The sequence below is a fragment of the Bufo gargarizans genome, chromosome 6 (genome assembly GCF_014858855.1).
Source record: "Bufo gargarizans isolate SCDJY-AF-19 chromosome 6, ASM1485885v1, whole genome shotgun sequence".
In the NCBI taxonomy this organism is placed as follows: Eukaryota; Metazoa; Chordata; class Amphibia; order Anura; family Bufonidae; genus Bufo; species Bufo gargarizans.
Genome location: NC_058085.1, coordinates 53,194,632 through 53,206,498, shown reverse-complemented (window position 1 = coordinate 53,206,498; position 11,867 = coordinate 53,194,632). Strand labels below are relative to the sequence as shown.

General features: G+C 45.0%; 1 protein-coding gene across 1 annotated transcript in view; it reads left to right on the top strand.

Moving 5' to 3' along the window:
- Positions 1–3,335: 3,335 nt before the first annotated feature.
- Positions 3,336–11,867, top strand: part of RPTOR (regulatory associated protein of MTOR complex 1) — a 185,898-nt gene continuing 177,366 nt past the window's right edge. The window contains exon 1 of the mRNA XM_044297418.1: positions 3,336–3,433. The gene's annotated coding sequence lies outside the window, so the exon portion shown is untranslated. The remainder of the gene's footprint in view (positions 3,434–11,867) is intronic.

Here is an 11,867-nt window from a genome sequence, read left to right as displayed (position 1 = left end):
TAAATTGGCTGGGGTATGAAGCTTTAAAGGATTTCAGGTTTTTAGAGTTGAGAAAAGAGGTCAAAAAAAGTATTAAACTAAAAGAAAACGTAAAAAAAAAGTATGAGGCGCCTCTGTAAAAACTTCTTAGTTTTTTTGTACAACGTTTTTGCATTTGAATCAAAAGCTAAATGACTTGATTAGGTATTGAGATTGTTAAAAGGTAACTGTCATTTTTTCAATTTTAGCATATGTTACTTCTCCAGCAGCATTATGCATAAAACAATCTTTTGTTTCTTCACATACCACTGTTTTCCTCGAGCTTTTCCCTTAATTACAGCTGTTTTAACCTCTACAATATGGGGACCTTCTGATCAGGATTATCCCCATGCATTCTGAATGGAGAGAAATCCGTTCAGGATGCATCAGGATGTCTTCAGTTCAGGACCGGAACATGCACATGCTGCGCTTTTTGCTCCGGCCAAAAACCCCGAACACTTGCCGCAAGGCCGGATCCGGAATTAATGCCCATTGAAAGGCATTAATCCGGATCCGGCCTTAAGCTAAACGTTTCGGTGCATTACCGCATCCGACGTTTTAACTTTTTCTGAATGGTTACCATGGCTGCCAGGACGCTAAAGTCCTGTTTGCCATGGTAAAGTGTAATGGGGAGCGGGGGAGCAGTATACTTACCGTCTGTGCGGGTCCAGGGGCGCTTCAGAGTGACGTCAGGGCGCCCCACGCGCATGGATGACGTGATTCTGGAGTGCCCCGGGAGCCGCACGGGCTGTAAGTATACTGCTCCCCACTACTACTATGGCAACCAGGACTGTAATAGCGTCCTGGCTACCATAGTAACACTGAACGCATTTTGAAGACTGATCCGTCTTCAAATGCTTTCAGTTCACTCACGATTTTCCGGATCCGGCGTGTAATTCCGGCAAATGGAGTACACGACGGATCCGGACAACGCAAGTGTGAAAGAGTCCTTACTCGGGTATACATGCTTAGCTTTAATAAACTAGCAAATAAAAAAAAATATGGCAGTTATCTTTTAAAGGGGTTCTCCGGTGTCTAATAGTGATGACCTCTCCTATAGGTCATCAATATCATATCGGCAGGGGTCCGACACCCAGCCCCCCCTGTTTGAAGCACAGGCTGTCCCTTGCATAGTGGCTGTGCTTGGTATTGCATCTCCGGCTCATTCACTTAAATGGGACTGAACTGTGCCTGTGCCATGTAACAGATAATGTGGCTTCATAGGCCTTGGAAGAGTGCAGCGGCCTCGTCAAACAGTAGATTGGTGGCTGTGCCTGCAGTCGAACCCCCACTGATCAGATATCGGTGACCTGTCCTATAGGCCATCAATATTCAACACCTAAGAAACCCTTTTAAGGTGGCCATTAATAAGAAAATTTGGCCACTTAGCTTTGGGACAAAAACATTCTGCGCTATGCAGTGGCGTATATACCATGGAGGCAGACCATGCAACTGTCGTGGGGTCCGATTTGGGCTGGGGGAAAAGGTTTTATTATACTCACAAGAGCAGATTAAAATCAGACACATCAAATGTTGAAAAAAAAGTTGCCGTAGTTCGCCCGACCTAGGTTTCGTCTCTCCATCATGGGAGGATAAGCAGTTTGGGACCTTTACTCCTAAGGCTACTTTCACACTTGCGGCAGGACGGATCTGACAGGCTGTTCACCATGTCGGATCTGTCCTGCTGCTATTTCACCGGACCGCCGCTCCATTCCCATTGACTATAATGGGGATGGGGGCGGAGCTCCAGCACAGCGCGGCGGTGCACGGCGAAAGCTTCCAGACTAAAAAGTCCTGCATGTCCGACTTTTTAGTCCAGCGGCTTTAGCCGTGCACCGTCGCACTGCGCTGGAGCTCCGCCCCCGTCCCCATTATAGTCAATGGGGACGGAGGGACGGTCCGGCGGCATGGCGAAATAGCGACAGGACGGATCTGACATGGTGAACAGCCTGTCGGATCCGTCCTGCCACAAGTGTGAAAGTACCCTCAGCCTATTTGTGGATGCAAAGAGAGCAGCACGGTCCGTATCTCTTGCAATTTGTATTGCCCATATCTTATCAATATTCTATAAACGACCCAACTTGGATTACCCTTTTAAGTTAACAATCCAAGACGAGGAGTCCAATCAACACAACTGGTAGATGAGGAATCTCCTGGTCTGGAACAATTTTTTCTCGGTCCAGCAGGGCTAATTTCTTCCCTTTTCTGGTGGAACTTAAGTTCTCTAACCAAGATGATGGTTTCCAATATGGTGGGAATCCTGTTTGTGCAATATTGAGGGTCTCTGATCTCATATGGTAGGCCTGGAAGCCCTCACAAGGCTCCTGGCTGTCATAGCAGCCAAACCACTCTAGCAATCTTGTCACAGAGAAACGATTAGTTATTGGGAGTGGCCCACTCCTGGTAAATGACCACTCAGATGCCATGGTTGCAGTCCACCACAGCATCTGAGGGGGTTAAATGTCTGCGATTGGAGTCATCTCTGATCCTGGACACCGCTATATAACAGAGCAGTCACCGCAGCTATGGCACCTGCTCAGCTCCTGAGTGGGCCCCATGCATAAAGACCTGACGTCTGCCATACATGTATGGTGGATGTCACTAATAGGTTAAAGCAGTGTGCTGCTATATGTTGTTTGTATTGGCCAAATATATGGCATGAATGACCAACTTTGTTACCCCAGCTGGAAAGAGCTTAGAGATTCTAAGTCGTCTTCTGCTCACAGTGGCATCAATGTACCTTCTTTAAGTTTGTCTCTTCTTATATTAGGAAATCATTCCGATCAACAAATGTCCTGTAGACTGATCACTATTGGTCTTCAGATCATATCTAATACGAAAGGTTGTACCATCCATACATATGGCTTCAAAGTTAAAGCCGACCATACACATTAGATAAGTCGAACGAGATGGCAAGTTTGGGCTATTTTGCGTGAAAATATTAGCATGGATGGAGGTAGATTTTTGACTGCCAATAACGTGATTGGCCAAGTTGTAAAATTTTGTCTGATGGCCTAACCAAACTACAGGTGTATGGTATGATTGGCTGGTCATTTGCCTTTTTACTCAAGGATCAGGGAGTCAGTCACTTGAAGTGTTACTGCTAGGGTCGCTTGTATGACTGATTCCAATGATGAATGATTCATTTTTGAAATTCTTTAGTCTTTTCCTCCATAAGTCAGTGCTTCTGTGTGTCATCCAATGTAAGGCCTCTCATATCCACATTAGCTATTGGGCTCCCACTATATGGACAGTAGGAACCAGTCCCCATGTTCAAAGCTGTGACTCAATTTTTCTTGTGTTTTATTTTAGATGAAGACGGTTAGTGTGGCCCTCGTGTTGTGTCTTAATGTTGGAGTTGACCCACCGGATGTGGTGAAAACCACCCCATGTGCTCGACTAGAGTGTTGGATTGGTGAGTACCTGTTAGTCATTGGTAAAGTATGCTATGTGATCATGTTCCAGGATATTCCTGTTTCAGCAAATAAGGCACCATTCACAAGACAATGTTTGTTTTGCGGTTCGCAAACAATGCGATCCGTGTGCCGTCAGCATTTTTTTGAGAACCCATTGACTTCAATGAGTCTGTGGTCCTATATTTTTCCGCAAAATACGGACCACAGACCCATTGAAGTCAATGGGTCCTCAAAAAATACGGATGCATCACGGACAGTATCTTTTATTTTTGCGGATCCGCAATTTGTAGACCACAAAATACATACGGTCGTGTGCATGAGACCTAAACGTTATTGAATATGTAATGAGAAGTTATACAATTTTCCAGTGTACTTTCTGTGTCAATTTCTCATGCTTATCGGGCTCTCTGCTTGCCATCTTTGAATATGAACCTTCAGTGTTTACTTTCAGGGCTAAATTAGTACATGACTGAAGGTCAAGAAGCACAGGGAGACATGGCAGTACTCGAGCTACGTATTTCTCCATGTCGCGGCTACATTTGTATACCTCTTACCAAGGCCTCCTCTAAAATCCCAGCATACAGGGAAAAAACAACTTTTGATGACAGAAAATACAAAATTTCAACACTGTTGTTGCATTCTGCTTAGAAAAACCTGCTGTAGGCTGTCTGGGAGTTGTAGTTACCCCTGGTCTTGATTTAAAGGCGTACGTCTCCATGGTAACAGACTACAAACGTATCCTGTGTAGTCTGACCCTGAAGCCATTCTCTTTCATCTGTCCTCTACTTCTTCCTAGGATACATTCAGTAGGAGACAGAAGAGAGTATGCCTGTAGAATCAGACTACCCAGAGTTTGTTTGTAGTCTGTTACCATAGAAACGTATAGGAGCTGTAGACACAAAATGAGAGGGAATTTTATGTCAAGGCTGTTTGCAAAGTTGCTTTATATTTTCATCTGAAGTCCTTTGGAGGAAGAAACAAAAAGGTACTTTTAATATGATGGAAGACTCTATGGCAGCCTCCTGTGTGCAGGATTTAGCTTCCGATCCCGATACATGAAGATCACAGGTCTCTGTTTTTTTACAATCATTTCTGCTGCCTGTTAAAGGTTAGTCCTTAATGAGCCAAATACATTATTTCTCTAAATTGTGTATTCTGCGACGCGGACTGATTTATCAAACAGGACATCCGGCAGACGCTGACAAATTAGCTGCATCTGATAATGCAGAATGCGGGGCTGTTTATCCCTACGGTGATTTTCTCTTTACATAGATCAGTGTCACCGCCTCTGTTTTCTACGTTATTTATCTTGCTTTAACCAGGAACTAAAAAAATGTGTAAAGAACAGCTGAATCCTTGACAGATGTAATAAGATCCCGCTGCAATAAAACAGTAAGTACTTGAATTCTGCAAACTGCCAAGCGCAACGTGTTCCTGCCATACACAAAGCGTTAGCAGCATAATTGTGCCCAAGTGACATGCTCATAAATTATTGATGCAGAGGGGAAAGCAGAGCTGTCCCTTTAAGAACACAACCTATTGCTGGCACATAGTGTTTTTTTTTTTTTTTTCTTTTTTAGGCTCCATTCACATGTCCGCAAATAAGTCTGCATCCCTTTCGCGGAAGGAATGGATGCGGAGAGCACACGATCTTCCGGTCCGCCGCTCCGGGAAAAAATAGAACATGTCCTATTCTTGTTCGCAATTGTGGACAAGAATAGGCATTTCTATGGGGGTGCCGGCCGGGTATATTGCGTGTGAATGGACCCTTATACCGCGGTCCTATGCACATCACATTTTGCCCATCCGTTTTTAACGTTTACAAGAAACGTATATGTTAGGGCTCATGCCCACGAACGTAAGGGCTCCGTGCCCGTGCTGCGGACTGCAATGCACGGGCACAGACAGTGAGGCAGCTGCATGCGGATCGCGGACCCATTCACTAGTGCAGTGTTTCCCAACCAGTGTGCCTCCAGCTGTTGCAAAACTACAACTCCCAGCATGCCTGGACAGCCTTTGGTTGTGCAGGCATGCTGGGAGTTGTAGTTTTGCAACAGCTGGAGGCACACTGGTTGGGAAACACTGCACTAGTGCATGCGCTACTTTTTTGCGGTGCTGGGCAGGGTCAGAAACGCCACGGAAGCATTCCGTAGTGCGTCTGTGGGGTTCCGTTCCGTGCCTCCGTTCTGCATTTCCGTGATCGCGGACCCATTTAAGTGAATGGGTCCGTGATGTGGAATGCACACGGCCGGTGCCTATATATATATATATATATATATATATATATATATATATATATATATATATATATATATATATATATATATATATATATATGTATATATATATATATATATGTATATATATATATATGTGTATATATATATATATATATATATATATATATATATATATATATATATATATAAACGTGGTGTGCTGCGTTTTTTTTTTTTTTCTTCTAAAGCATACGTCAAAAGGAAGCATCAAATGTCATGACTGCTGGATACTGGCTCAAAACTGTATGTAATGGGAGGGACTCTACCCTTTGCTCACTGCTGCCCCCTGCTGGGTAATGAGGAAAGTGTCAACAACCCTGAGCACATTTCTGGATTAGAGAAGTGGTTGTCAGCGCAGTCAGTCCTTTCTTCTGGTTAGGGCACATTCACACGAACCTGGTTTGGTTCCGCATCCGAGCTGCATTTTTTTGCGGCTCGGATTCGGACCCGTTCATTACAATGGGGCCACACAATGGAGTGCTGTCCGCATCTGTTGCTCCATTTCGTGTCCCCACAAAAATTATAGAATGTCCTATTTTTGTCCGTTTTGCGGACAAGAATAGACATTTCTATAATGGGCCGCACGTTCCGCTCCGCAAATTGAGAAAAGCACACCGGTGGCATCCGTGTTTTGCGCATCCGCAATTTGAGGACCGCAAAACACTGCACATTACTGTACATGAGCCCTAATGCTCTAAGTTTAGTAGATATCTCCAGGACAGGTCAGATTTTGACCATCTGATTTCCTACCCCCCTTCCTCCTTCACGTACTTCAATACCCTAGAGAAGTGGTGTGACTCTCCAGGTATTGTTAAACTGCAATTTCCAGCCTGTGACTCTTAAGACATCCTGGGAGTTGTAGTTTTGCAGCAGCTTACTGTCAGGATCAGATTGGTAGATTCAAGTGCATCTGTCAGCAGATTTGTACCTATGACACTGACCTGCTACATGTGCACTTGGCAGCTGAAGGTGTCTGTGTTGGTCCCATGTTCATATGTGCCTGCATTGCTGAGAAAAATGTTTTAATATATGCAAATGAGCCTTTAGGAGCAACAGGGGTGTTTCCGTTACACCTAGAGGCTCTGCTCTCTCTGCAACTACCACGCCCTCTCCACTTTGACAGGGCCAGGTATGATGACGCTACTGGTCCTGTGAGTCAAATTGCAGAGGGTTTGGCAGTTGCAGAGAGAGCAGAGCCTCTAGGTGCAACGGAAACGACCCCGTTGCTCCTAGAGGCTCATTTGCATATATTAAAAATAGTTTTTCTCAGCAATGCGGGCATTTGAATGGGTCTGCAATCCAGAAGGTATGTAGCGGAATGCACTACGGAGTGCATCCGTGGCATTTCGGTCCGTGTCTCTGCACCACGAAAAAAAGAACATGCTCTATTTTTTTGCAGTGCAGATGGATTGCAGATCCGTTCAAGTTGAATGGGTCTACATTCGTCAGCGCAGGCCACACTGAGAGTGCCCCTGCATTGGAGACCACGTTTTTGTTCGTTTGCATGAGCCCTTAGAAAGATATGGCTGCTTTCTTGCACTACCCCACCCCTGTCCTCAGGTTGTGTCTGGTATTGCAGCTCAGCTATATTGCAATGAATGGAACTGAGCTGCAGTACCACACACAACCTGTAGCGCCGATTTGGAAAGAAAGCAGCCATATTTTTCTAATCTTGTACTACCCCTTTAACACACATTCTCCCTTTTCTATATATGGCTATACCTCTTTGTCAGTGATTACAATCCACTGCATATTATAAGGCACAGCAGAGTCAACAGATACCTTTGTGACAGAAGCGTCGTGACTGGTTGCAGCCATCGCTGGGGATGTCGCTCTCCACAGTATCCTGTAGCACGATGGTTCTCCCCCCATCACCAGCCTTCTCAATTAGCATTGTAGGAGTATGTGCAACATGTTGTCTAAATCTGTTATCCTGACACATGGGACCGCTGAGATCCAGATGGGTATTCTAGGTAACGATTTCCATTTTTATACCGTCACCCACTCTCGGAATGACAGGTGTCTCTCCCCGCTTTATATTTTACGGTCAGGCATTATGCACTAGCAGGGAATAAAATAAAATCCATTTTAGCAGTGAGATTTGCTTGCAGGCAAGTGGGAGAGAGGTTTATTTTATTTTTTTCGGATGGGGGTGGGGGGCTAGTCTTCGAGGTCTCTCCAGTCGACTGAAGCCGTACGCTGCCGTGCAGCGCTCACATTGTACATAATGGACTTCATGCGGGCAGGTTAAAGGGATTTCAGTTTCAAAGAACAACTTCTGTAGCCCTGCTGAAAATCAGGCCTGTAAATCCATCTCCCGAGGAGAAGAACATGCCTGTCACGCCGCATTCTGCTTTTCTTGTTATTTTCACGCAGGGCGAGTGTTTTCTTGAGAAGGAGAGCCCAAAGATAAAAATAAATGACTTATTAAGACGTATTAATGGAACGGTTCTTTCTTATTTCTGAATCTGTTTCTTCGTCCTGCTGGGAGCGTGCCATATAGCCCGTGATACTAAGGTAGGTTCACACGATGGATTGAGGTCCCTTTTTTTTTTTTTTTCTCCTGTAGCAAGTCAAGTGGGGGTTTGGAAAAGCCATAGTCTTCCCGAATCTACCACCGGACCTGGAAGTCCTACTTTAGTTGGTGCGAGCGTCACAAGCTGTCTCCCATTCGTTTCTCGTTACAGCGACTCTTGTCTTTCCTGCAGTTGGGCATGGACTTAGGGCTGGCTCTCAGCTCCCTCAGAGGGCAAGTTTTCGCTCTTTCCATTCTTTTTCACCCGAACTTGGCTTTGCTTTCTGCAGTTCGGACCTTTTATGCAGGGGGTTGCGCAAGCTACTCCCCCTTTTCTGTCCTCCGTTGAATCCTTGGCATCTTAAGCTAGTGCTCAGCGCTCTCCAGTCTTCACCATTTGAGCCTTTGCTGCAGGTGTCGCTTCGTTTCCTGTCCTACAAGGTGGCCATTTTGGTGGCAATCACGTCCACCCGTAGGGTGTTGGAACTCGCGGCTCTTTCCTGTCGGTCGCCTTTCCTGATCCTCCATCAGAACAAAGTAGTCCTTCACCCTGTTCAGTCCTTCCTTCCGAAGGTTGTGTCGGCATTCCATCTCAATGAAGAGATTATTCTCCCTTCATTTTGTTCAGGCCCGTCTCATCCTCGGGAGCAGTCTCTACATACCCTGGATTTAGTTTGAGCCGTTTGCATCTATCTGTCCCAGACGTCATCTTTCCAACGGGCGGATTCCCTGTTCATCTTTTTAGAAGGGCTGAGACGAGGTTCCCGATGGATTAATTTGGCCATTGTGGAAGTGTACCGAGTCAGTGACCGGGCCCCACCCTTCTGGATTACTGCTCATTCTGCTCGAGCAGTGGGGGCCTCTTTGGCAGTGCATCATGGGGCTTCTTTGTGTCTTTGCACACCTTTTCCAAATTTTACATAGTACACACCTTTGTGTCTTCTTGCGCTTCTCTGGGGCGTAAAGTTTTTTAGACGGCGGTTCTCTGATTGACCGGAGGGTTCTTGTTTATGCCCACCCTTGGGACTGCTCTGTAACGTCCCATGGTCAAGCCTGTCCCCCCAATGATACAAATAAGGAAACCTAGATTTTTGTACTTACCGTAAAATCTGTTTCTCTTCCGTTCATTAGGGGACATGGCTGCCACCCTTTCTCTCGTTTATGGGCCTTGTCTGGCTTGCGTGGTTTTGGGTTTGTACATAGTTTGGTTTTCCTGTTTTTGGGCTGCTTCTCCTACTGGTTTTGCACTAACTGATTTAGCTTAGTCCCTGTAGGAAGAGTATAGCTGGAGGGAGGAGCTCACACCTTTGTGCTTAGTGTCGCCTCCTAGCTGCAACAGCTATACGCTAAGATCAAGCCTGTGTCCCCCAATGAACGGAAGAGAAACAGATTTTACGGTAAGTAAGTACAAAAATCTAGTTTTTCTCAGCTATGCGGGCGCATATGAACATGGGACTAACACCTTCAGCTGCCAAGTGCACATGTAACAGGTCAGCCAGTGTCATAGGTACAAATCTGCTGACAGATGCCCATTAAATAGCTGTTCCCTAAAATATTGCAATTCCTGGACAGGCAGCTGTCTCACCAAGGCAACATGCTGTGGAAGCATCTTTGATTCATGCCAGCGATGGGGTCTCAAGCGTCTTATCTGGTCATGCATATTGGATACCTATTGAGTAAACATACCTTTTGGCCAGAATCCATTTACCCCATAATGTTCATCCTTTGATGAGGGAATCCAACATGGCCAATCCTTTTTTTTTTTTCATGCAATATCAGCCTCCCCATAAATATTCTGCAAATCCCAATTAAATTAACTGGTTTTGACAACCTAAAGGGACATTCACATATTAAAGAGGACCTGTCGCGTCTCTTGACGTTCCTATTTTAGTAAGTAATTGCATTCCCTATGTAATAATTCTGGGCATATATTCTTATGATTGTGGCGTTCCTCTGTTATTCCTTTTAGAAGTTTACGAATGGATTGCCAGCAGTCTGCACTAAAGGACTAGCTGGGTGTTACCAGTTGGTGGGTGTTCCTGCACAGTTTGCCACTTACAGCACTGATTGGACCGTAGACTGTGTAGGGACACACCCTGGTATCACCCAGTTGGCCTATTATTGCAGTCTGCTGGCAGTTTATTCATAAAGCTCTAGAAGAAATAACAGAATCATAAGAATTGATGCTCCAAAATGTTTGCATGGGGAATGCAAGTAGTTACTAAAACAGTCATGTTAGGAGAGGTGACAGGCCCTCGTTGGTCTTTTGAGGCATATCCATGGATCCTCTCCTATCAGGATAACAGGATTCTAGGGACTCTTTTTGGAGATACCTGGCCTCCACAATGGGAATACAGTCTCTGTGAAAGTTACATAAAGACCTGAGAAAGTAGCAAATACCTCTCAGTTTAATTCTTTGGAGATGGCCATGAATAAACCTATTGGTGAGGGTCCCAGACATTTAAAATGGAAATGCCTTTTTAAGACCAAGGACTTCCAACCTTTGTCTTAGTCAATCACTTTACAAGCAATCCTTGGTATTCCTCTGACGTGGAAAGCATCGGCCTGCTGTTCCCTTGGAATCCCTCCTTAGATGTTCTTCATGGACGTCGCCTATGCTGATTCCTTCCTTCCCGCCGCCAGCTGTCCAAGTAGAGGCACCAAGCAGTTAACACCACGTTCACCTATCCATCAGCGGCCGTCTGCACACGTCTGAATTAAGTCTGTAATCCTCCTCTCATGAGGAGTCAACGGGCCGTGCAGATCTGGGATCGCTCTCTGTGAATTGTAATGAAGCTGCGCTCATTAGGACCTTCTTATTAATGGTTTGTCACAAAGTTCAGACTAATGCTTTCCAGGAAGTGGTGGGTTCTTAATAACCTTGTAGCCATTTTAATGAGTTGCTTTTTGCTGCTGATGCTCGCCCCCATAAGACGAAGGAGGAATTCAGATGAGGTTTCATGTATGTATGGTGTTTGGTACTCTTTGGCCTACATACGCTGCAGCAAATGTTCTTGAACTTCTAACCAGGGATGCAGGTTGAGGATATCATAGACCCCCTAGGTGGATCGTTTCTTGAAGAATTCCTCGAAGGATTGCGTCTAGCTCTCAAGAGGACATCTATCATTGGCAATAGGCGAGGATGTATTTTCTCCAGGTCTAGACTACATAAGGCCCTCAGTGATGAACTTGCAATTTACATTTTCTGTCATGTCATGGGTGTAACTAGTAGTGAAATGGTTACAAATAAAGGACCCTTTTAACCAGGCACCTACCTCCTTATGTAGCTGAAAATTTTGCCCTTATGCTATTGGGGAGACAGATTGATGAACCATTCTAATATTTTTTTTTTCCTTTCTTGTTCACATATTTTGTCAAAAAGCGCAAAGCCTCATTCATGGATTGATATACCCCTCCCCCTCCTCTTTTATACTCCAAGGCTGAAATCTTATTTTCTTTGGGGGCTTCATCACGAATGACATCTGTAGTAGCAGTTAATACGTTCCGCAGTATTAAATTAATGAACCCACTCGCCAAGTATGAAGGGTGCCTACTTTGAACCGTTGGAAATTTATTCATGGAAGCGTAGGCAACCCATAAAGGGTATCCGTTGTTCTGCAGCACCTTGCAAGACATTTA